The sequence below is a fragment of the Schistocerca cancellata genome, chromosome 2 (assembly GCF_023864275.1).
Source record: "Schistocerca cancellata isolate TAMUIC-IGC-003103 chromosome 2, iqSchCanc2.1, whole genome shotgun sequence".
NCBI lineage: Eukaryota > Metazoa > Arthropoda > Insecta > Orthoptera > Acrididae > Schistocerca > Schistocerca cancellata.
The window spans coordinates 448,683,882-448,711,471 of NC_064627.1; the positions used below are offsets into that span (position 1 = coordinate 448,683,882).

Consider the following 27,590-nt stretch of genomic DNA (forward strand, 5'->3'; position numbering starts at 1 on the left):
GTATTGGTGTTTGGTCAGTGAATAATTTTTGGTAAAAAAAAATTGCCACACAGCGCGCCTCATTGTCTCTAAATTGTTTGCGTTTTTTCTGATAGCTCTCCCACAATATAACTAAAGAGAATCAGCCTCCCTTTTCCTCCTGGTGGCTTTTCATTGTCAAGCAGTACAAAACGTAAATAATTACATGAAACGTCTCAGCCAAAGATGTATATGTCAGCCAGAGATATCGAAAGAAAATAGCCTCCTTTCTTCGCCACCTTTACGCCATAAAGTATTATCTATGGTCTATGCGTTGTAAGGCGTAATAGACCATAGATAAAATAGAGTTCCCGTAAGGTAATTACACGGACCTTAGGTATATGGCCTATGCTTTTCATTCATGAAATAGCCGATGAAGCAAGCAGTTTCCCAAATGTCGGAAAAGGTGGGAGTTGCTTGCAGTGCAGAGTTAAACAGTTTAATATTCTAATGCGGCTATCACAATAAATTCACCCATAAATCTGTAAACTAAGAAAATAATATTTAAAAATATCGACTTTTTGCACCAGAATCCATTACATCGTCCCTTAACCTTGGTAAAGGTTGTTAAGTAGCTGTTAACATAGTCAGCAAGTGATAACGAATGAAGATAAGAGCGACGTATGTGATCCCGGTATAAAACCTGTCTTCATGTGATACATTTATCGCGACATAGTACACCAGGAGATTAGGGCTGATTGTCGGACGTTTACTAGTGTGTTGTCAGCTCCCTCTGGAGATACAAGGTAGAGCCACAGTTCTTCACGCATTAAGGATGGCGTTTAGTTTGTGTTGTAAATCCTCAAGTGATAACAATGTTTTCTGAAGATGTTTTGTGGTGTATTACGTTGACGTGATAAAGCGGTGTTGCAGTAAATTTACACACTGACGAGGCAGAAAATAATGTGTGGGGCACAAAGAACATGTATCGGAGTTGTTGGAAGAGTGCAGTCGCCTTCACTGTCTAGGGATTGCGTCTAAACTTCCTCTGTAGCTTCAATATTCCACATACTGTGTTTATGAGCGCTACCTATGTATTCATTTCGTGATATAATTTGCAAACGAAGTAGCTTTTTACGTTTTGACGTTCCTTCGTGTAGTAAGCAGATGCAAAGTGGCGACACTCAATTTATGAACTATTTCTGCGATCACCTTTTTCTTTCGTATTTATTTACTACTGCTCTGAAATCTTGGTTGTTATTTTGTTTCATGGTGAAAGTGTGGTAATGGACCCGTCTCCCCCCACCCCGTGTCCGTTAATCTTCGTTGTGGTCACTGCCTGATCTGTAGTTCAATCCGAGGTCTTGGCTAGGTTGGAAGGTGACAGTATGGTCCACTACGGAACTTTAACCGTTTTCTATAGAAACGTAAAAAGAAAGAGGAAAAATGCCTTACCATGTTACAATTCACGACTGATTGTTTTCTAATCCTGCAAACTATTCCATGAAAGAAATAACTGAACTTGAAGTTGAATCTGTTGCTTATCTTTATTTTGTTACAAATAAATTAGTTTTTTGGATAGGTATTGTTTTGTGCAAACTTACCTTTTTCTACCCAGACAGGTTTTGCTGATGTGGCTGTAATTTTAGCAAACCATGTCCAGCTTAGATTGTTTGTTCAAAGTGATGATGGTTTGTAAACAGTCAAGTTATTGCTTACTGAAGCTCTTTAATCATTTAATTTGTGCATGTAACAAAGATACAACCAATGCTCTGTATTTGGTCATGGCACCTCATCACTGAAAATTTTTAGGGGATGCAGTTCTTGTAACCCCACTGCCCCACACACAGTGTTACTATCTAATTACTCCTACTGCACACATGCCTATCTATTACCATTTCTGTGTCATTCACCAGCCATTGTTGGACGGACCGTTAAGTTTACAATAATATTATTGCAATAAAACAAATACTGTATCGCAGTGTAAACTAGTATAGAACATGAGGTTAAGCACTGTATTGCAGTAATATTAGAACACAGTGTGGTAAAGTAGCAGAATTGCTGCTGTTTTTATTGCCACAGAGTTGCATTTCAGGTAGACATAGTGAGTGCTGTGTTGATGATGAACTTCATTTTTCTTTCTGTGGGGCTTATACTTGTCAATGTCAGAACAAGGCAACTGTAAATAGGCTATATTGTCTTTAAACAGTCAGAACTCCTAATTTGGGGAAAGAGAAAAAAAAAAAAAGGTTTACGGTGATCAGTTTTTTTGTTTGAGGTAATGATCCTCATTATTTTCGTTTGCAATAGAAGCACGTTCTTGCAGCATGCATAATGGCGCCACAAGAATATACATAGCTGATGTGGCTGTGGAACATGCATAGTATACTGGTAACAGGTACTGTTCGGATATTACCCATTTGAATTTCCTCAAGAGGCATAGAACCCATTAACTTGGAACATATATGTTTTGTGTCCTGTCTCCAGGTTCACTTGGTATAAATGAAAAACTGAAGTTGCATATGAACCTCTGTGTTTTCTCTTCATTAATTTTCATCTTGTTCCGAATAGAACTTCTGCTTGTTGAACAGCGTGAACTACATTCTCCCCATTTGAGAACCAAATTGCATCCTCTGTGAACTGCAAGATACGCCCATTGGAGACTGTGTCATTAACAAACATTAAGAACAATAGAGACATTATTATGGATCCCTGTGGCTCACCTTGTTTCAGCTTCATTTCATGTGAGTCTGCTTCTCACACTGATACAATCTGTCAACTGTTATTTAGGGAGGATTTGATTTTTTGTAGAGCGCCCCCAACACCATAAGATTTTTACTCTGCCACCTCTCAGGGGTATAATCAATTATAAAAGGTGCCTAGTACCGCTGGAAGGGTTACCAAACAAAATTTTTTCCCCATGACTTGATCCATCACCCCAAGATTTTGTTCCAAAGACTTGGAGACACACTGTAGAAATGGTTCTGTCCACAAGTGCAATTCCAGTGCTACATACTAAGTTCATATGGTAATGCTTAAAATTAAACAAATTCTCAAAATATTAAACACTGTCAAAAAATTAATGTAAAAATGGAAAAAGCTATCCAAAATATAAAATTTTAAGTCTGGTTTAACATGATTGTATTTGTATATGTTCGGGCCTGAATAGTATACTGCTTTTTGTGCCAAGTACCGCCTACCGCTGGAAGGGTTACCAAACAAAATTTTTTCCCCATGACTTGATCCATCACCCCAAGATTTTGTTCCAAAGACTTGGAGACACACTGTAGAAATGGTTCTGTCCACAAGTGCAATTCCAGTGCTACATACTAAGTTCATATGGTAATGCTTAAAATTAAACAAATTCTCAAAATATTAAACACTGTCAAAAAATTAATGTAAAAATGGAAAAAGCTATCCAAAATATAAAATTTTAAGTCTGGTTTAACATGATTGTATTTGTATATGTTCGGGCCTGAATAGTATACTGCTTTTTGTGCCAAACTGAGATTTTTTATATATCTTTGTGAACATCATCTTTACTTCTTGTATCATGATTTTGATGTATTTATTTTGTAAATTTTACTGTTCTTGTTGACAAAGCACATAAGTGGAAAAAATGTACTGACCTAGGCATGGTGAGAATCCCCAACTGTTTGAATAAATTTCTCCAAAAGTGTCCGTAATGGACTCTACTCATAATTCTAATGACCCTCTTGTGTGCCATAATGATTTTATTTACTTGTAACTGTTTATTTCCAGTATGTTGTCATATGATGCAAATGGCAAATGCTGCTGAATTCAGAATTTTTCGTAGGTCAGGGATGTGAACTGACCAGTTTAGTTTGTTGTTAATATGTAATGCCAGAAAGGTGGGAGACTCAGCCCTTAGTATTTTTCACCACATTTTACTTCAACAGCTAGCTGTTTGTGCTGTGAGAAACCAAATGAACTGAGTCTTGTTAACATTGAGGGATGGACCATTAGAAATGAACTGTTCTAGAACTTCTTTGAATATAGTGGTAGCGGTGTTCTCAAGATTGCAATTGGGTACTTAGTTGATAATATTGGTTGTGTTGTCAGCAAATAGGGTAAAGTGTGTTTTTCAGCTCACATATCATGGCAGGACATTGTTAAAGATTAACAGTAGTACGGGATCAAGCACTGAGCCCTATGGTGTCCCACATTTCAGTGTGCCCCAGTCAGAGCAGGCAGTTAGCCATTATGGAATTACTCAAAGCTGCTGTATACTTTCTGTCATCTATATGTGGCTCGAGCCACATCCTTGATTTACCATTTAAGCAATAGCAAGCCATAGTGTTCAGTCTTCCTATGTAGAAAGAATTTTGTTATCTAAAGAAATGTGTGTGTGTGTGTGTGTGTGTGTGTGTGTGTGTGTGTGTGTGTGTGTGTGTGTGGGAGGGGGGGGGGGAGAGAGAGAGTATAATAAATTAGCTGCAAACAGTTGTTTTTACAGGCATTTATTTTTCCAAGTTGACATTTCAAGATGCCTGGCATCCCGTCTTCAGGTGTTTACATTTATGTATGTTGCATGAACATTGTTTCTTTGCTAATGGTGCTTCAGAATTTTGCAGCGAAATTTCTTAAATACAGCTATTTTAACATTCATACCAGTGTGTTACTCCATAAACATTAACATCATGGAAGCTATAGCTTTCAGTTTAAGCACTAGGAGTGCTGCTGCTGTGTAACATGATGAGGCTGAAGTATGTATGTGAATCTGGCCTGCTGGTCATCAAAGGTTGGCCATGCCTTCTCTATATCGTTGAATGTTTTAGATACACACTCCAGTCATATTAATGTGACACCTGCCAAAAGCCTGAATAACCACATTTTTGCAGTGCAGACAACAGCACAACATGCGGAAAGAAAGAAAGTGATGTTCAGGAAGATACCAACAGGAGTGTGGAGCCGTGCCAGTTTCAGTGCTGTCACGTGCTGCACTAGGTTTCATGGTTGAGGATTTGCAGCGTGAAGAGCCTAATGCCACAGTAACTTTCGCAGGCCATAATGCTCAGACGATTGTTGCAGTGTGTTTGCTTTCAGTCATTTCATGCCATAGGTTTCATGGTTGAGGATTTGCAGCATGAAGAGCCTAATGCCACAGTAACTTTCGCAGGCCATAATGCTCAGACGATTGTTGCAGTGTGTTTGCTTTCAGTCATTTCATGCCATACGTACCAATGATCATCTGCTCAATAGAGCATAAAACATGGCTCATTTGAAAAAGCTACCTGTCACTACTTAGTGGACATCCAGTTGTGGTACTAGCATGCAAATTCCAACCTTCCTCACCAATGAACAGTAGTCAGCATGGGTGCTTGAACCAGGCACCTGCTGCAGTGGCCCATATGCAGCAACGTTCACTGAACAATCATTAAGGAGACACTGTTGGTAGCCCTTTGGTTCATTTGGTGATAAGTTGCTCAAGAGTTGCACATCTGCTTGCCTGCACACATCTCCGCAGCCGTCATTCACCCTTTTCATCTTTGGCCCATGGTACACCATAGTTTCCTTGGTGCTGGATGTGGATAGCGCCATTTTGCTGTGCACGATATACTGTTAACATGGTGTCATGCAAATACTTTACAAACTTAGCTGTTTCAGAAATGTTTCCACAACTGGCCCAAAAGCCCACAGTCATGCCCTTTTGTATGTCAGATAAATCCATCTGTTTCCGCATTATGACAACTCTTGCACTATTTTCTGCATCCCCAACACACTTTATATACCCTCCACTGCTAGTGCTGCCACCTGCTGTCTGTGAGTGGTTATTGCATGTTAACGTCAAACATAAGTGGTGGTCACATACGTGTGACAGGACGATGTAGATCACAAGATTCCAGCTGGTGACATTTTATTGTTTATGGGTTCTAGGAGGTTAACAAATGAGAGAATGGCCTGTTAAATTAAAATATCCTTTTGAAGTCTCAACTGATTTTTACTAAGAATATTGTGTTTGTTAAAATTCGCCTTCCGAAATTAAGAAAATGATATATTCTCTCAAAAATAAAAGCTCACATGGGTTTGCTAACAAGAGTACTACAGATTTGTTCCCATACAATAATCACCAAGTTTTCTGAAATATGTAGTGCATCACTATTTCAGGACATCTTCCCAGAGGTATGGATATATGCCTATGTAAAAATACCTTCAATAAGAAGGTGATGAGAGAGGCCCACAACTGCTGACCCGTTCCAGTACCGATGTTTTCAAAAATTTTTGAGAAGGTCATTTATTCCTGAGTAATAACCCACCTGAGCAACAACAATATCCTCAGGAACTCACAGTTTGGATTTCAGAAGAGTTGCTTAACTGTGACTGCCATTTTTCACATACTCCCCAGATTTTACTAGCATTAAATAACAAAATAATACCAGCTGGTATTTTCTGTGACCAGTCTTAAGCATTTGACTATGTGAATCATGATAGTCTAGATAAACTGAGGTTTTAAGGAATTGATAGTATAGGAAACCAGTGGATTATGTCATCTTTTAAAGCTGAGCCTTGAAATTTTCTAGGCTTCTTCTGGATAGTTTGCATCTGTTTTAAAGTGTTTACCAGTTTAGTTTCTTCAACATCTTCATGACACACTGCCATAGGTCAGACAAACTTCTGACCATTTGTGCTGCCATTCTCTGTATACATTCAATAACTCCTGTCACTCCTACTTGGTAAGGGTGCCACATACGTAAACAGTACTGTAGGTTGGGTTGTGTGAATGATTTGTAAGCAATCTCTGTAAAAATCAGCAGAGTCCTCTAACTGGGGAGGTATCAAGAATGATGTCCTACAGAGTTTAGTCTTGGGTCCCTTAATGTTCAAAATATATATTCTCTCCAGTCATGAAGATGCAAAGCTAGTTCTTTTTGCTGCTGATAAAAGTATATTAATCACACCCAGCAAACAATTTTTTGCTGAGGAGATTGTGAATAATGTCTTTCAAAAAATTATTAAGTGGTTCTCTGCAAATTGACTCTCACTAAATTTTGAGAAAACACTGTGTATACAGTTCTGTGCAGTAAATGGCAGAACACCGTTGATAAATATAGACTTTGAACAGGAGTCTGTGCTAAGGCAGAATATTCAAAATTTCTGAATGTGTGCAGTGATGAGAAATTGAGTTGGAAGAAATACATTGATGATCTGCTGAAATGTTAAGGTTCAGCTACTTTGCTATTAAGGTTATTGCAAATTTTGGTGGTAAACATATTAGTAAATTAGCCTACTATGCCTATTTTCATTCACTGCTTTCATATGGCATCTTATTTTGGGGTAATTCATCATTAAGGAAAAAAAGTATTCATTGCACAGAAGCATGTAATCAAAATAATAACTATAGCTCACCCAAGATCACCTTGCAGACATTTATTTAAGGAACTCGGGATATTCACAGCGCCTTCGCAATACGCATATTCACTTATGAAGCTTGTTATTAATAACCCATCCCAATTCAAAAATAATAGCAAAGTGCATAGCTAAAACACTAGAAGAAAGGTTTATCTTCACTCTTCTGGGTTAAATCTGACTTTGGCACAGAAAGGGATGAATTATGCTGCCACTCACACACACACACACACACACACACACACACACACACACACACACACACAAACAAAATTATATCATTAAGTTAAACTGACACATTCCATATCATTACGAAATAACATACACGTGATCTATGGAACAAGCATTAATGCAGTGATATTTATAGATGTTTCAGATCTTAATTAAGCAAAAATGGAAACATGACAGTAGAAAATGGCTTCCAAGCATTATGCATTGTACCACAGGGAACTACTCAAAGAAACAAATAAAAGGTGATGAACATTCACAGTAAATTGGCAAGAATCCCAAGTTAAGACCTACAAATTCATATGCAAGGAAGTGAGTTTATTGCATGGGCAAAGATCTTGAAATAAAGAAACTCTCGTGATCTCTCATGGTAATGAATGACTAGAGTAAGGAAAAACTAAAACCAAAAGAAGAGCAAAATAAGGGAGCAGAAACAGAAGGAAAGAGAACAGATGGCCAAGAAAAACAGTAATGAGTGACATGAATTATGGAAACAGTTGAATGAATTAGGGTACAGATAAGACAGTTGGTCAATGAAGACCAGCGTAACAGTGATTCGAAAGAGGTTACTGAAAACAGGTTCTTGGTTGAAAGGGATGATGAACCTTTTTTGTGGTAAATGGAAGTGAACAGTGTGTTGAACAGTTTACTAAACCGTGCTTGTCTGTGCACAAAAATCTATTGTTAGGGAAACACACAAATATCTGCTGTTGTGCTATAAATTTATTGGATCAAATAACTATTTGCTGAAATTGATTACCTATTTCTTCATATTAATGAACAGAATATTGTGATCATGCTAGTATAGGGCCCCAAACACTTGCACATTGTGAATGCTTTTAGCGATACCTATGTTAGTATTTAAGATATATCTTACTGTTGATGTTGGAATGTATGTATGTAGATAGCTCCATTGTTCATGACAGAAGCTGTGGAAATATGGTGGATATCTAAAAACAGTCTGGTAACAGGCATCAGTAATATGTCTCATTTTATGACAGAGACAGAAGAATTAACAGCTTATGTCACATTTCCAGTTCGAGGCTAATATTGCCTTAAGTAGTGTATGCAAAGAAACTTCCTGTATATTGATGTGAAATATTACACTCACAAGAAGTTATATGCTTTGAAAAATTTTAGCTGCACAAAAGTTGTTGGTGTTTGCAAGATTTGAGATGTATTTGCCAAAAAATGTTATGAGTTGTGCATTACTTACTGTAGATGTAGATAGTAAGAAGAGGAGTGTTTGATAGATAACAGATGGCATTTACACAAATGAGATGTTATTATTTGTAATTGATTTCAATACTTAATAGGTTGTGTACCTGATTGCCAGTGACTTGTGTTTTAATCACTAACTGGAAGAAGGATAAATTGATTTAACATATGAATTTGTTTAAAACATTCTTTCTTTACCAACAAATAGTAAAGTCCAGCTGTCACAACGTTCTGTGTAAGAGTGGCAGTGGCTTCAGTTTTATTTTTATTATTACTCTTTTTAATCTCAGTTTACATAGGCTTGCTGAAGTGTTTGCAAGTCTGAGACTTAATTTAGACCTTGTGTATAAATAGATGAAAGCAGTAGGTAAGGAAGTATTTAGTTTACTATTATGTGGACAGTGCAGAGAGATTTGTGAGATAAAGTTAGTAGGTATGTTGCTTTTGATTAGAAAGGTTGGAAATGACTCAATTCAGTTACAGTCTTGAGAAGAGACTAAGGAAAATTGTTGTGAGAAAGTTTTATAAATTTATGTACTAGGGTATGGAATGTCCATATAATGTGCAATACATTTTCTTGCAAGATGGAGGGACATGCCAAACCCAGACTGGATTCACATACCAGGTCTGTACTAGCAGTCATTGGTTATTTTATTTTATTTACATTCCTTTTTGCATGTAGTCATCAAATGATGGTCTTTGCAAACAGCATACTGTTACAGAGGTATAGTAATATCATATTTGTATACAAACATTTAATAAATAACATATTTAATTAATTACACTGAAGAGCCAAAGAAACTGGTACAAGTGCCTAATATCATGTAGGGCCCCCACAGAAGTGCCGCAACATGATGTAGCGTGCTTTCAACTAATGTCTAAAGTAGTGCTGAAGGAAATTGACACCATGAATCCTGCAGGGCTGTCCATAAATGTATAAGGGGTTGGAGATCTCTTTGAACAGCACATTGCGAGGCATCCAAGATATGTTCAATAATGCTCATGTGTGGGGAGTTTGGTGGCCAGCGGAGGTGTTTAAACGCAGAAGAGTGTTCTTGGAGCCACTCTGTTTCAATTCTGGATGAGTGGAGTGTCGCATTGTCCTTCTGGGATTGCCCAAGTCCGTCAGAATGGACAATGAACATGAATGGATGCAGGTGATCAGACAGGATGCTTATGTACATGTTACATGTCAGACTCATATCTAGACACACCAGAGGTCCTGTATCACTCCAACTGCACCCCCCCCCCCCCCCCCACCATTACAGAGCCTCCACTAGCTTAAACAGTCCCCTGCTGACATGTAGGGTCCATGGATTCATGAGGTTGTCACCATACTCCTGCACATCCATCTGCTCAATACAATTTGAAATGAGACTCGTCTGACGAGGCAACATGTTTCCAGTCATCAACAGTCCAATGTCCGTGTTGATGGGCCCAGGCAAGGAATGAAGCTTTGTGTCACTCAGTCATGCAGTGTACACGAGTGGGCCTTTGGTTCCAAAAGTTCATACGAATGATGTTTCGTTGAATGGTTCGTACACAGACACTTTTTGATGGCCCTGCATTGAAATCTGCAGCAATTTGCAGAACGGTTGCACTTCTGTCACACTGAATGATTCTCTTCAATTGTCATTGGTCGTGTTGTTGCAGGATGTTTTCCCGGCTGCAGAAATGTTGGAGATTTGATGTTTTACAAGATTCCTGGCATTCACGGTACACTCACGAAATGATCGTATGGGAAAATCCCCACTTTATCGCTACCTCGGAGATGCTGTGTCCCATCACTCATGCACTGATTATAACACCATGTTCAAACTCACTTAAATCTTGATAGCCTGTCATTGTAGCAGCAATAACCGATGTAACAACTGCATCAGACACTTATTGTCTTATATAGGTGTAACGGACCACAGCACTGTATTGTGGCTGTTTACATATCTCTGTATTTGAATATGAATGCCTATACCAGTTTCTTTGGTGCTTCTGTGTACTTAAATACATAATATATACAGCTTGGAATTCTTTCAGTAAATATAGGCATTTATTTACAAGAAAAGTTTTAAATTTTGTTTTTAAATGGATCCTCAGTATGTGCTGTGTACAGGCCAGACTGGGTAAGGCATTAGTGGTTATCAACACTCTTGTGGGGAACTTGCAGGTGTGGTCCCCTACAGATCCCTCAAGGGTGCTGAAAAGATGGGTAGAACAAAGTTTATGTAATTTGTACATGGGTAATGCACATGGTGTTGCTCTTTTGGGGTAATTGACAGTTGCAAGAACAGTAAGGATGTCCAGTTGCAAAATACAAATGATTATCGCATCATGGGTGAGAAATTTCTTATCTTTAGCTGTCATAACCATGCTGGGACAAACTAGCGTGAGAACTAGGAGGAGAAGGAAGAAGAACTGACACGTTAGGAATCTGGTGCAGACTACAAACTGGGGACCCTTGGATACCTGTAAGAATGGCACTGCATCAGTTAGTTGCTGGAAGAAATGCAATTTTAATTGTACACATGGCAATGCTTCTCTTGGCTTACCCTTATAGACCTATCAGACATTGGTTGAAGATCTTAGCAATGGTTGCATCTCCAGTTCTTTAGAACTACCCAAAGGAGGTAGTACAAAGAGAGTAGAAAATTTTGTAGAAGTTATTGCAGTATGTGAATGTTCATTTAGTGAATATTTCTAAATAGATCTACCCAAAAAGTCAGCTATTACAAATTGCTTTGGCCTTGTAGCTAGACCATCACAAGTGACTTGTGGGCTGTAAGTATTTGTACAAAATTTACTCGCACAATAACTCAAACCATCATTGTTATAAAGGAGAGAATTTTTCTCATTGAGTTAATGTCATCTGAATTTTGTTGAAAATTACATCAGAAAACAGAAATATGGAAATGCAGGCTTGGCTGGTATATGAACTCACACAGGCAGTTGTGGACTATTGGTCCCAGCTAACCAAGAAACTGTGAAGGTATGACCGGTAAAGAAAGCAAATTCACAAGCAGTGCTGTCATTCATTAGTAGTGAAGTCTAACTGCAGTGAGCTTCAGCTGTTTGCTTTGCTTGCTCCATTTGTAGGTGAGAGGTTTAGGGTGGTGATTAGTGGAGCCATGGCACACGTGACTCGTATTGGCAACCCCGGGTTAATTATACATTTGTCTGTCTGCGCAGTCACTTGTGTAGCACTCCTGACCATTTGTCACATTCATTTCTGTTCCGTATTTTTTAACATTTAATACTGTGTCTAAAATCTACTGCCAATGGGGTGATCTTTTGCAGCACACCCGTAATTTCATTTTCCATGACAGTGGTTCCATAATAAGGAGAGATTGATGACACTATTTTGGGACACAGGGTGACATTGTCTATCGCAGTGGGTGTCGTGGTCAAGAAAGTAGAGTATTCTTCTCTCTAGCTACTATCCCTCCACCTGCTAGCTTTGGAAAAAGGCACCATGAAGCTAAGCTCGCTATGTTGACCCTTTGTTCTTTGAGCTTGCTCTGCCTCATTGGTTAATGGAAGCTAGTCAGTAAGTAAATTAATAAAAGCTTACATTTTGTTCACTAACGTGGTCCTCATCACGAAAATAAAAGTTTAAAAGTATATTTGAATTAACTACCTTGTGAACAAAGTTTGGTAAAAAGGCTTTAAACACAGATTAATAAGATCTGTGGGTTCATGCACACTGTCAGTGAAGAGAATAGACAGATGGTAAAAAAAAGGTGGCACAAACATTATATTCTAAGTGAATTCTTTTCACTTCCGTTTGGTGCTATTTTTTATCCAACCTTACCATTTTTTGGTATGCAGGTGTTGCTGTCAGAGAAGATTATTTCACCAATGCATTATATACTATGGCTAAATTTGGAATACAACTCACAATAGCTAATAACCAGTGTCAGGTGTTAAATGTTAAGAATCAAGTTGAAGATTTTGGTATGATTTTGCACTTCTTCCTTGCAGATGCCTAGGTAATGGTGCTATAACATGCCTTCTGATATGGCTGAAGCTACTTTTAAGTCTGAATGTTTTTCTCCATTAAGAACATCATGATTCTTAGAAACTGTCAAATCCAGTCTCAGAGTAGGTCTGATACCCTGTGCTCATTTTTTGTTTGGTGCAGAACTACACAAGATTCTGAAATTCAAAAAACATAGCATCAGCTTGGGCACTGGTATCTAATAGCTTCTGGGTCTTGTGGATGAACAGAGAAAACTGGGCATCAGAAGATCACTAGTTGTGGAATCTGTGTTGACATACAATGGAAATTTTCAGTCTCCAAAAATTTCTTTAATATGCAAGCATAAGGTGTACTGCAAAATTTTGCAACATATTGACAGTAGCAATATATGCTTATAGTTTTATACTTGCTTTTGATGAATTTGTGAAAAGATGAACGGTCTGGACACTTTTCCAACCATTTGGAATACTTCATTTCTCTATTGAGCAAGTTCTTTCACATTTTCCATGTAGGACGTATAGTTATTTCATTGGGTCCTGTCACATTTACTGTTGTTGAGTCAATTTAGTTGATTTTCAGCTCTGCATTCATTTTCATATATCATTTTGTTGTTTGTGCTGCAATTGAGAGGAGTAAGTGTAGTACTATCAGCCTCAGTGAAACAGTTTCTGGCAATGGAATTTAGTCTGTAACCCTTAATTACACTACCTCAATGGCCATGAAGAGAGGGAATAGATAGATATGATTCATTTTCTGTCAGTTTAGTAGATAGAATTTTACTTTCACTTTCATTGAACACTTCATGCATGGCTGTCCGTACGTGCATTTGGGCATTTTTGAAAAGTCCTTTCTATTTTTGAAGCGACTTTCTGATACGGATGTTAAACCATGGCAGGTCTTTACCATCCCTCACAATTTTACTTGGCACTTACTTGTGTAGGATGTCCCGGGAGGAATGGTCAGTGTTCAGTGATACGACAGGATTGCTCATCTGAAGCAAAAACCTTCATCTGGTATTCTGAGTGGTTTCAGAGATGTCATTGTTGTGGTCTTCAGTTCAAAGACTGGTTTGATGCAGTTCTCCATGCTACTCTATGCTGTGCAAGCTTCTTCATCTCCAAGTAACTACTGCAACCTACATCCTTCTGAATCCACTTAGTGTATTCAACTACAATTTTTACCCTTCACACTGCCCTCCAATACTAAATTGGTGATCCCTTGATGCCTCGGAACATGTCCTACCAACCGATCCCTTCTTCTAGTCAAGTTGCGCCAAACACTTCTCTTCTCTCCAATTCTGTTTAGTACCTCATTATTAGTTACATGATCTACCCATTTAATTTTCAGCATTCTTCTGTAGCACCACAAGTTGAAAGCTTCTATTCCCTTCTTGTCTAAACTATTTTTCGTCCATGTTTCTCTTCCATACATGGCTACACTCCATACAAATACTCCCAGAAAAGACTTCCTGACACTTAAATCTATACTCAGTGTTAACAAATTTCTCTTCTTCAGAAATGCTTTCATTGCCATTTGCCAGTCTACATTTTATATCCTGTCGACTTCGACCATCATCAGTTATTTTGCTCCCCAAAGAGCAAAACTTATCTACTTCTTTAAGTGTCTGATTTCATAATCTAATTCCCTCAGCATCACCTGATTTAATTTGACTATATTCCATATCCTCTTTTTACTTTTGTTGATGTTCATCTTATATCCTCCTCAAGACTGTCCATTCTGCTCAACTGCTCTTCCAGGTCTTTTGCTGTCTCTGAAAGAATTACAATGTCATCGGCAAACTTCAAAGTTTTTATTTCTCCTCCTTGGATTTTAATTCCTATTCCAAATTTTTCTTTTGTTTCCTTTACTGCTTGCTCAATATACAGATTGAATAACATTGGGGATAGGCTACAACCGTGTCTCACTCCCTTCCCGACCACTGCTTCTCTTTCATGCCCCTCGACTCGTATAACTGTCATCTGGTTTCTGTACAAAATGTAGATGGCCCATCGCTCCCTGTATTTTACCTGTGCCATTTCAAAATTTGAAAGAGTGTTCCAGTAAACATTGTAAGAAGCTCCCTCTAAGTCTACAAATGCTAGAAATGTAGGTTTCCATTTCCTTAATCTACCCTGTAAGATAAGTCGTAGGGTGAGTATTGCCTCACATGTTCTTCTTGAAGTCTGAGGGTATTTCGGATCTTGCTTACCAGATGGTAGAGTTTTGTCAGGGCTATCAGTAGTTCTAATGGAATATTGTCTACTCCCGGGGCCTTGTTTCGACTTACATTTGTCAGTGTTCCATCAAATTCGTCACACAGTCGTCGTCATCTACGTCCTCTTCCATTTCCATAATATTGCCCTCAAGTACATCACCATTGTGTAGAACCTCTATATACTCCTTGCACGTTTCTGCTTTCCCTTCTTTGCTTAGAACTGGTTTTCCATCTGAGCTCTTGATATTCATACAAGCGGTTCTCTTTTCTCCAGAGGTCTCTTTAATTTTCCTGTAGGCAGTATCTATCTTACCCACTAGTGATATATGCCTCTACATCCTTAAATTTGTCAGAGATAGAACTCATTTAATGTACACTTGTTTTTGGGTAAAGTATGCTTCTGCACTCAGTAGGGAAAGCACAGAGGCACTTGGACAAACAACACAATGTGTTTTTTCAAGAGTGCACAAATGCGTTGAGATTGATGTGTGATATTGGAACATCTATTGTGAACTTAATGTGGTATGTATGATGATGAGTAGAGGTGAATGCATTAAAAATGCATATTTTTCTATTCATGCTGTGTAAAACACATGTTTTAATGTTTACTAACTGTTGCACATATGTAAGCCCAATAGTGTATTGAATAATACAGAAAGTAAATAACAATGTACATTAGATGTGTTCTATCTTGGAAACCATTGGTGTAGGCCAAAAGTCCATATGAAGTTTTTGATTAAAATCACTTGTCCCTCAATACTGACCATTCCTCCTGACACGTTGTATAACATCTATTGCACAATAGTCATGAATTTTGTCCATTTATACTTGCTGTTTTAGTCTTAGATACAAATTATTGATATTGGCAGCTTAGCTAATCTGAGATCTGTTTCTTGCCACAAGTAATATGCAGAAATATTGTACTGCCTTTCTTTTAACATGCAGAAACAACCTTATGAGAACTGATTCCCTAATGTGATTCAAAAAGCTTGGGTCTGTTCATAACTAGGAGATTTAAGATGTTATCCTGATGACTCAGTTCTCTGACTGACTGTTCGAGGTAATTTTCAGATAATACATTTTGAACTATATCACAGAAATCTCTGTCCTTACCACCTGCCATAATGTTATGGTCTCCCATCATATTGCCGGTAAATCAAATCTCCCCGTAATATTACAATTTGATCAAGAAATATTCATGGAGCCTTTTGCGTGTACTCCCTGTAATGTACCACCACTGTGGCTCCTGAAGCAGAGGCTCTATAAAAGCTCCTGCTTACTATGATTGATCCACCTCTTAAACTTCTCTTCACCTCCTGTTCTAATCTTACTAGATATTATCATGTTATTTAGTGCTATAAACACACCTTCACCTGTGGCATCCAGCCTATTTTTCTGAGAAACACAGTGATTGGGATTTAAGATTTTGTCACTATTAAATACAGGTGGATATTATTACCATTAATTTGCAAAACAGTTTCTGGGGCCTTTCTGTACAAGACCCAGCAGTAACTGACACAATTTTTTCTTTTTGTGATCTGTAATGCTCAATGCTAGCACCTTCATGTCTGTAGAGGGCTCTCTCTCAAGAAGAAGAAGAAGAAAAGAAAGAACTCCTTTGCATATGAATGCTGCATGCATTCTGTTATTGTATCTGCTTCCTGCATGTAGTGCTCACCTGGCCAATTAAAGGGGTTGAGGGTGTTCTAAATTCCCCAATAGATTGTGGAGACAAAGAAATTCACATCCCTGATTGTCATGGAATCATTTGAGCCTCTGGTTCAAACCTTCCACTTGGCTCCATACTGGAGGACTACAATCTGTTCTTCAAATGATACCACAAGACACTAGCTTGGCTTCCTCCACACATGAGAAGCTAGCTATATTCACCAAATATGCCAGCCACTTGTAGGAACTGAATTTTGTGAATCCAAGCAGCAGATGTCTGTGATCTGTAGCCAGTTGCATCTGGTTTATTTAGTATCGACAATCAGACTCCTATCAGACTCCTATGCTGTTTTCCCAAAAATTATGTGATATCTTGAATTTGTGGCAAGCTGAATTGGTGGTATTACTATACCATCCATAAGGGCTACTAATTCTAAGCTTAGCAGCGATTTTAATCAAAGTAGAATTGATCCTCTAAGTGTCTCCATTGGCTCTAGGGCATCCTGTCATAATTAAAATATGTTCAGTTCCCTCTGTAATGCAGCACTCCTTGAATTCTTGAGAAGTAAACAAGCCTCTGTATCAATAATAACTTGGACTGGATTCCCAATATCAATATGAGCTGCTTGATAAGTATATAATGGCTCACTTTCTTTGAATATGAAATGTAGGAAACGTTTCTTCTTTCCTGGTTTCTTATTCACAATTAAACATTTTACACAATTGGAGACCACTCTTTTCACCTTGTAATTCAAATCTGGCACACAATAATTTTGATTTAGTTCATACTCAGTTTTTTTTAACTGTGTAATGACCTTTCTCATGCACAAGCTTTATGATTTCACATTGCATAGTGCATAGAACCAGCGAAGTCTCGCTTCCATCACATATGTTGAAAATAATTCCATCTCCCATTAAAAAGATTTCATAAGGCCATTCTCTGAGAATGCTGTTGATTGGTGCCAAACCATCATCTTTCTCTTGAGCTTTCCTGATTCTAGCTATTAAACTATCTGCAAAAGCAAATGGTATGTTCGCACGACAACTTCATATGTTTACATGTTTCATTCTAGAATCAGGTTGGTGTTCGATTGTGTAGGAATACTCTTTTAAGACTAAAGCCCATCTTGCTATTCTTGGTAACAAGTTCTTCTTATCCATAGTCTTTTGGAATGCAGCACACTTTGTTGCAATTTTAAAATGTCTTTCTAGTAAATATACCCAGAATTTTCTTCAGGCATTAACAATAATTAAAACTTCAAGCTCATAGCTACTGTATTTTTTCCTTTGATGTGGTGGTGTTTTACTCATGTACAAGACTGGATAGAACTTGTCATCTTCTGGAGATTTTTGTTATAACACAGCTCCAAAACCTTCTTTGTTTGTGTCTGTGTAATTCAGTTTTTTGCATTTTTGGCTGTAGATTTTTTAAAACTGGATCTGATGAAAGGATATCTTTGAGCATCTTCATTGCTTGCCCAGTTCTTCTTCAAACTTATATTCGCAATTATTCCTCAGTAAATTGCTGAGACGTTTGGAAGTTGCAGAGTAATTTGAGATAAACTTCCAAAAGCACTGTATTAGACCTAGAAAACTTTGTATTGCTGCAGTAGATTTTGTTTCTGGAAAGTTTTGAACAGCTATTGTCTTAGTGTGCAAATGTGTACCAAATAATAAAATCTAATATTTATATCTAACAGAGCATAAACGGTGTTTAAGCTGTGTGATATACTGATTTTAAAGTTCGTAAATAACAAGCCAGATAACTGGTCGGAAAAAAAAACTGTTTTATAAGGAAATTTATCAATATTTAGAGAATAAATTTTAATCCTTAAATACATATGTGATATGAATGATACATTACAAAAAATAAACAATACAATAAGGAAAGCTTAAGTTACTCAACAATCAGGACGCTAAAATGTATTTAAAACTTAACTAACCTTTAAAGAAGATGAATTTGTGCACAAGACAATGACACAATTCACAGGCTCAGACGTATTGCTCATTGTGACTAAGTAGCTTTCCAAGTGTTATAACTGATAATATTCTTTTTGGATCTGTAGTCGGATCGTGAAATCATCTTGACACACAATTTCAGTGGTCCACCTGGTTGCCACCTTCAGGTGAGTAAGTTGTCACGTGAACTCACTGGAAGTGAGTTCAGACAGAGAACGGTGATTCCTTTATATGTGCAGAAGGCCAGTAGCATGTGCACAAGAAAACATTGTAACTGCCCTCTAGTGCAAGTGAAAATTTAATGCCACAGTGGTAGGAGCTGGTGAAATTGATAAATCACTATCAAAATTCAGATGGATGAATCAAGGATTGTTTTTTCGTAATGTATGATAAAACTGGGTTCGAAATCTTACTTAAAGAGTAACCCTTGTCTCTCTATATAAGATTGTCAGATAGATGAATTTAAATGGATTCTTTTAAAAAAACACCCCCAATAGTGAGACCCTGGTCAATCATTTGTGTCCCTTCATACAATGTTTTACATCCTTGTGTCTCCCTGTTGGGACTGTTTTCAAAGAATCCATTGAAATTGAACTATCTGACAATCTTATAAAGAGAGACAAGGGTTACCCTTTAAATAAGATTTGAAACCTTGTTTTATCAGATGTTAAAAAACAAAGGTCTTTGATTCAGCCATCATAATAGTTTTTGATAATGATTTATCAATTTCGCCAGCTTCCACCACTGGGTCACTATATTTTAACTTGGCTAGAGGGCAGTTATGACGATTTTTTGTGCACGCACTGTTGGCCTTCCATAGTCTTTAAAGGTACCACCGCTCACAATCTGAATTCAGTTCCAGCAAGTTTGTGCAACAGCTTACTCACGTGAAGGTGGCACCGAGGTGGACTGTAGAAATATTGTGTCAAGATGACTTCATGATCTGGCTGCAGACCTGAGAAGAAGAATATTATCAGTTATTATGCTGGGAAAGTCATCATAGTCACATCAGAAGCCTCTACAGGGAGGGTATGATTGAACTTGTAAGGCCATTTGGTAAACTTCTTAAGGAGAAGGGGAAGCTGCTGAATGCCCTTGCTTTTTTCTTGAGATGCTGCAATAAGGTATTACACCTAAATTTTCAAGATTTGTTCACTGTATTGATAAAAAAATGGTCAACAACATTAAGAACATGTTAGTTTTGTCTTAGTAAGGGAGTGCATTTGTTTTACTTGCAGACAACTGAATCCCATATCATTTTACTTGCACTTGGAAGTACTGTCACTGCTGTTGCCTGTATCCTGGGAATGAGTGGATTGTTTGTCTTGGCCCCTATCATACTTGGTGCACAGGAGTGCTGTCACTAAGCAGTCTTCAGAGTTTCAGCAGTGTTGTTCTCAACCCACAAAATCAGATGATGACACCTGTCAATGGACTGTGATAACTTTACAAGTAAAGAACTGGACAATGCAACACTATCAGATTGTCAGCAAGGCTTATGTTTTGCTCCTACACTGAGGATCATACCCATCACTGAATTCATTTGCACAGTTGAACAAGCTGTGCCCAGCATTCCTGATTATCAAACTGAAGAAATTATGTAAGAGGTCTCACATACATTGTCTTGGGCACTGCCCCTGCGGATTAATGTCGCCTCTCTTGAAAGGGCAGCAGTCCAGTCCATTAGAGATGACCAGGATTTAATAATTCTACCAGTGAACAAAGGCAATGCCACAGATCTTCTTTCACATGTTGATTATCTGGGAGAAATGGGTAATTTACTTCAGGACTCAGCATACTGTAGATTGCAAAATGACGTAACTGAATTCATAAAATGGAAGGCTCTTTCACTGCTCATGAAGAGTTCATTACCTAACAGTGTGCTTAATAAAATTTGTTGCGGCACAGCTATTCCACCGAGGTTATATGGTCTACCCAAAGTAGTTATTTGAGTGCGCCTACTTACAATTTGGCCCAGTATTTAGCATCTGTTCTTTGCCTTTATCTCAGAAATTGTGTACATCATATTTCCAATTCTATGGTTTCTATTCAGCAATTGAAGTCCTTGTGTCTTGGTTTCTCAGATTTGCTTGTTAGCTTTGATGTTGTCCACAACTGACAGCATGACTATGTGGAGACCATTATCCCGAATAGTTACCAATTTATTTATGGAAGATTTTGAAGACACAGTGTTGAGGACAAGGTTTTTAACATCTACCTGTTTTTGGAGATATGTCAATCACACGTTTGTGGTATGGCCATGTGGGAGAGATGCTCTTAACCATTTTTTAGGTCATTTTAGCTGCCTTCATCCCAGCATCAAGTTCACAGGGGAGGTTGAAAGAGACTGAAAGCTTCTGTTTCTTTATGTCTTGGGTTACAGAAAGGATGTTGGGGCATTGGTCTGGTGTCAGAAGGCATGGAAGTTGAATGCACGCCAGAGGGTATGGACCTGAATACCCACTAGGGGTCTCTGTGCTGCAGTGCATGCCTGTGCCACGAGCCTCTCTGTGCGAGTGCGCCACTCTCTGTACCACATGAAGTCTGCGGCCAATCACATTTCCTGCAGTCATGTATTTAGGCAGGTGCGTGGCACTATCCTGCCAGTCTGGTACTCGCCATAGTTGGCGTGTGCATCTTGGCCATACTGCGTTCCAGTTCTTTGTGTTGAGATTCATACTGTCATTTGTTTGGAGTGTTCTTGCATTGTTGTCATACTGTGTTAATCCACTCAGTTCTTCCTTGCTTGCCTTGTGTTGTGTCCTTGTCGGTCGTAGTGTCTGTCATCCCATATATGTTCATCTGTCCTGTCTGTTCGTTGTTAGCAATACCTCCAGTGGCTCCCCCACCTAGTGGCTTCGTGTCTCCATTCTCTGCCATACACCACTTGCTGGTCACTTGTGGCTATAACATTGGCGACAAGGTACAAGGTTTGGTAGCATGGAGGCTGAGTTAGTCTGTCTCCTGGAGCAACAATAGCAGCTCGTGCAGCAGCAGTAGCAGCAGCAACACCAGTTAGACATCTTGCAGCAATCCTTGCAGTTGCTAATGGACAAAATCACGACACGGGACGTCCTACAACAGCAGCTCCCAGGTGTCCTGGTTTCTGATACTTCCCCATGTCCGCCATCATTTCCACCCTTAAACGACACTTATCCTATACTTGCATCATCTGAAACAACATTTCACAGCATTTTAGGTATGGATGACTCTATAGCACTTGTTATTCTTGTCCTGAGCATCGCTAGACATGTTCTTTCTGCTCCGTAAATTGGCACCATTTTCAGACCCCGTAGCTCTCTCCATTAATGAGATATGTGTGCTGCTAACTACTGTTCCCAGCAATACCATGTCATGACATCTCGGCTTGAGGTCCACCAGTACCATAAACAGCCTGGTCAGTCATAATGTTCTGGGATCACAGACTTGCAGGGTCTCAGCCACTAAAGCGACTTCGCTTGTATCAATTGGCGTTGCAAGACATTACATGTGGGCTCCTTGATTCGTGATGTTGTTCACCTGGCACCCGATCCAGAGGTCTGCATGGCTCCATTGAAACTTGATAAACCCTCACTGGAAGACATTCTGTGCGTAGCCCACTCCTTTGAAATCGTACAAGTGGTGAATGAGTGTCTCATGGTGAGGCCACAAGTGGCAGCAATAGTGTTCTCCCTGTGGGTGCCTCCCTCGCGCTATCAGCATGGTACTGCCAACAGAGAGCAAAGTCATCGAGACTCCTCCTCCTCTGACGTCTGTGGCTTTGGAGCCACCAGAGTCCCCATCGCTGGAAGACGTGCACGCGCTGTCAGAAAGACGGCCATCTCCGATCTGTCTGTTGGAGCTGCTCAATCCACTCCCACCCACCACCCACGGGGCATCAGGATACCATGCACACACTGCAATCAGTCATCCCACTGGATGCCCAATAGATGCAGAAGTTGTTCCTCATGCTCCGCATCTTTATTGTGGATGTTCATTTCCAGGTTGATATAGGGGCCACAGTCTGCTCGATCAGTCTAGCGATGTATACACGCATGGGTTCCCTGGAGCTGTCTCCCACCTCTGGGCGGTTGGTCGTGTATGGTGACAGACTATCCCCCTCCATAGGTGGTTCGTGGTCCCGGTCACCTATAAACATGTTCCCTGGTTCCTGACCCTACTGGTGGTTGACTGTCCCTCGGCTTCAATCATTTTTATACTTGATGCTTTCACACTGTTTGGCTTTTTGATTTCTGACAAAGTTACAGTCATTTATACTGTCATCCCATTCCAGGGCCTCAACGATCAGTGCTCCACCTATGCCTCTTTGTTTCAGTCCCCCAGGGGGTCCACAACTCTTTTGTGGATACGTGCGTGGCGAGCACGGGGCCCCGAGCTATTGCAGCCTTCTTTCTCTCCAGGGCTGCATTTCCTTCCTCTTCCCCTCCTTTCCCATCCCCCTCTCCTCTCCCTCTCTTGGTGTCCTTGCTTATGTTGGCCCCCGCTATCCTCCTGGTTCTGTTGGTTTTACAGTTCTACTTTGTTGCGTAATCATCTCCTCCTTTTGGCATTCCTTGGTCCCCCTCTGGGGTTTGACCTCCATTACAAACAAAATTTCTTCTCTGTAGTGTGAGCCATTTGGGGAAGAGCACCTTACCTAGTGTCTCCGACGTGTGCCCTCCTAGTACATTCCACCTCTTCTTTCACGTCGTTGTCTGATGCTAGGGTGCATAGCCAGCACGGTAGCCAGCCCGTGTGGTGGGGTCGCTATGTACCCTTTTGGTTGAGCCCCCTGAACACACAGGGATCACACTTCTGACACCTGAGCTGTGACCTCCTCATGCATGCCTTGGAGTGGTTGCTCGTCATCCTGGAGCATCGGAACTCCCGGCAATGGCCGCCGTGCCAGACGGCCCTTGCTGTGGCTGGGTGGCACCCATGAGGAGAGCCCCTGATCGGAGTGGGTGGTATCAGGGTGGACGCTATGCACATGAAACGCATACGGGTCCAGAACTCTGGCCGTTCTTCTGCGGCCGTCTCTCTGTGTGGAGCTGATTCTTCAAGAGCTGCTTCTCTTGCCCCTTCAGCCTTCCCTTCCATGGCTACCCCCTGGGAAGAGGGTCAGGCCCGTCGGCTAGGGGCGAAACCTTTCCCCCGTTATCTGGTTTGCACCAGGACTGATGGGGATACTTTCACCAATACCAAACCTTTATACTTTGTGGAAAACATTGAAGATAAGTTTGGCGAAGTGGACTCTCTGAGCAAGATGCGGTCGGGTTCGTTGCTGATCAAAACTGCTTCAGCTGCCCAATCTGCGGCCCTTCGTGCCTGTACCCATCGTGGCACAATTCCTGTGTCCATTACCCCCCACCAGTCTCTAAATATGGTACAAGGTGTGATTTTTCACAGGGACCTCATCCTTCAAACTGATGAGGAACTTCGGGACAATCTCGGACGGCGGGGTGTTCACTTTGTTCGGCGTGTTCAGAAGGGTCCTAAAGACAATCGCATTGATACTGGTGCCTTTATCCTGGCCTTTGAAGGGGATACCCTCCCTGAGAAAGTTAAGATTATGGTTTATCGATGTGATGTGAAGCCGTACATCCCATCTCCTATGAGGTGTTTTAAGTGCTTGCGTTTTGGACACATGTCTTCCCGCTGTTCACAGGCCCCTCTCTGTGGTGACTGTGGACGTCCACTCCATGAGGGGAGTCCCTATGTTCCCCCTCCTGTGTATGTAAATTGTCATGGTAGTCATTCTCCATGTTCACCAGATTGCCCAGTATATAAGAAGGAAAAGAAGATACAGCAGTATAAGTCCCTCGATCGTTTAACCTACACAGAGGCCCGTAAGAAATATACGCATCTGCACCCTGTGTCCTGACATCTAGTTATGCCTTGGTTACAGCTTCACCCCTTCCTCCCCCTTACTTACCCCCATCCCGGACCCCTCTCCTCCCCCCCTCCCCTGCGGCTCCCACACCTTCTCCTCTGGGCGCTGCTCCCCCTCCCCAGCCGGAGAAGTGTCCCACTCCTTCGGCGTCTGCCGGTCAAGGGCACCTCTCCCGGGATGCCCCTTCCCGGCACCTTCCAGGCCAAAGGTCTGCTGCAGCGCGACGACCGCGAGAGCCACGGTCTGTCGGCGCCCAGGTCGCCCGGTCTCTTTCTGTTCCTGCTGCAGCTGGCTCCTTTATGCCACACAGCCCTCCTCGATCTCAGCCTGAAAAGAAGAAGAAACATAAGTCCCGGGACAAAGAGCCTCTGGTTTCACCGGAGGTCCCTTCCCCGACTTCACAACCGGATTCTGACCTGTCGTTCATGGATGTCGCCCCCTCCTTGTCGGTCACGGGTGGGGACCCGGCGGTATGACTGGCTTTAGCGTGTTCAGCCCCCATTTAAATCATCGTTCTGTGGTTCTCCAATGGAACTGTAATGGATACTATCGTCACCTTTCGGAATTGAAATCCTTTCTTTCGTCCTACTCTGCAGCTTGTGTGGTTCTCCAGGAATCTCATTTTACTGTTGCTCACTCACCAACCCTCCGTGGGTTCTATGTTTTCTGTCGAAATCGGGTCGGACCCCTGCGGGCTTCTGGTGGCGTTTGTACGTTGGTCCATACAGACATTGCTAGCACGTGGATTCCTCTTCAAACTACATTGGAAGCAGTTGCTGTTAGGGTCCACTTAGACTCTGCGGTCACAGTTTGCAATCTTTATCTCCCTCCTGACAGGACTCTTACACCTGCTGCCATAACTGCCCTTCTTCAGCAACTTCCTCCTCCCTTCCTCCTCCTTGGGGATTTTAATGCTCATCATCCCTTGTGGGGCAGTGCCTTTCCGTCTAGACAAGGTCTTCTTATAGACCAGTTTATTGCAGACCACGACTTGTGCCTTCTTAATGATGGCTCCCCTACTCATTTCAGTGCCAGTCATGCTACCTTTTCTGCCATTGATCTTTTCTTTCTTTTCCCTCTCTCCTCCCTTCATTACACTGGTCGCCACACGACGATCTTTGTGATAGTGACTATTTCCCGTTGATTATCTCGCTCCCTTCCCGCTCCCCGGTGGACAGGTTACCTTGTTGGTCTTTCCAACATGCCGATTGCCCTCTATACACTGCACAGGTCGTGTTTTCTCCCTCTTTGTCGGGTTGTATTGATGACATCCTACATGACGTGTCTGATGCGATTGTTCGCGCTGCTAGCCTTGCTGTCCCGCGCTCATCTGGGCCATTTCGTCGCCGGCAAGTCCCATGGTGGAGTACGCCCATTGCCATTGCCATTGCCATTGCCATTGCCATCCGTGATTGCTGTCGAGCTTTGCAACACTTTAAGAGACACCCATCCGTAGCCAGCCTTACTACCTTTAAACACCTCCGCACTAAAGCCTGTTATTTAATCAAACAGAGCAAGTGGATATGTTGGGAACGATTCGTTTCTTCCCTTGGTTCTACGGTCCCTCTGTCACGGGTATGGGCTACACTTCGCTCTCTCCAAGGTTGCCATCGGCAGTCCACTCTCCCAGGCCTTCACTTCCCAGATGGCCTTTGTATGGACTCATTAGTTCTTGCAGAACATCTTGCGACCCATTTTGCAGTGGCATCAGCATCAGCCTCCTATCCAGCTGCTTTCCTTCACCAGAAAAAGCGGGCTGAAGCTTCCACCTTATGTTTCACCCCTTGTGAGTCAGAATCTTACAACGAACCTTTTACTGAATGGGAATTTCTTTCTGCTCTATCTTCTTCTCATGATATGGCCCCTGGCCCAGATTCCATTTATAACCAACTGCTTCAACATCTCAGTGCTCCACAACGGCAACATCTTCTTTGGGTGTTTAACCGTATCTGGCTCCGGGGTGACTTCCCTTCTCAGTGGAGGGATAGCATCGTGGTTCCTGTCCTTAAGCCTGGTAAGAACCCCTATCTGTTGACATCTATCGGCCAATTAGTTTGACCAATGTTGTTTGTAAGTTACTTGAACGGATGGTAGCCCGTCGGCTCAATTGGGTCCTCGAATCTCGGGATCTATTGTCCCCTTACCAGTGTGGCTTTCGAGAGGGACGGTCTCCAATCGATCATTTACTTCGCTTGGAATCCGCAGTTCGACAGGCTTTTTCCCAGCGCCACCATTTGGTTGCAGTGTTTTTTGACCTTCGCAAGGCCTATGACACGGCCTGGCGCCATCACATATTACTTACCCTTCATCAGTGGGGTCTTCGGGGTCCACTCCCAATTTTTATCCGCCAGTTCCTGTTCCATCGGTCATTCAGAGTTCGAGTTGGTACTGTTTTTAGTTCTCCACGGACCCAGGAGACGGGCATCTCACAGGGTTCTGTCTTGAGTGTCCTTCTTTTCCTCATTGCTATCGATGAACTTGTGGCCTCTGTCGGTCCCTTGGTCGCCCCTGCCCTGTATGTGGATGATTTCTGCATTTGGGTTAGCTCCTCCTCGATGGCATCTGCAGAACGGCTGCTCCAGGGAGCTATACAGCGTGCCTCTGCATGGACCCTCTCACACGGGTTTCAATTCTCTCCTTCAAAATCGCGGGTGGTCCACTTCTGTCGCCATACTACGATCCACCCTGATCCAGAGCTCTATCTCGATGCACAACGATTGCCTGTGGTCCCACAGTTTAGTTTCCTGGGTCTTCTTTTCGACAACAAGCTCACTTGGCTGCCCCATATCAGACTCCTGAAGGTAGGATGTTTCCGTAAACTCAACGTCCTTCGCTTCCTTGCTCGCTCCTCTTGGGGTGCGAACCGTTCCCTCCTTCTCCGTCTTTATCGTGCTCTAGTTCTGTCTCGCTTGGACTATGGTTGTCAAGTTTATGGTTCAGCTGCTCCTTCCACACTGCACGTGCTGGATCCAGTCCACCATTGTGGTATCTGTTTGGCCACCGGTGCCTTCCCTACTAGCCCTGTTGATAGTCTCCTGGTTGAAGCTGGGATCCCCCCCCTTTCCGTTCGGCGGTCCCTGCTTCTGGTGTCTTATGCACTCGCTATCCGTTCCTCTCCCACTCATCCTTCCTAT

The 27,590-nt window shown here is 41.3% G+C and overlaps 1 protein-coding gene across 1 annotated transcript in view; it reads left to right on the plus strand.

The window, feature by feature from the left end:
- The first annotated feature begins 344 nt into the window (after positions 1-344).
- Positions 345-27,590, plus strand: part of LOC126161941 (stimulator of interferon genes protein homolog) — a 309,484-nt gene continuing 282,238 nt past the window's right edge. Inside the window, exon 1 of the mRNA XM_049918118.1 lies at positions 345-355. The gene's annotated coding sequence lies outside the window, so the exon portion shown is untranslated. The remainder of the gene's footprint in view (positions 356-27,590) is intronic.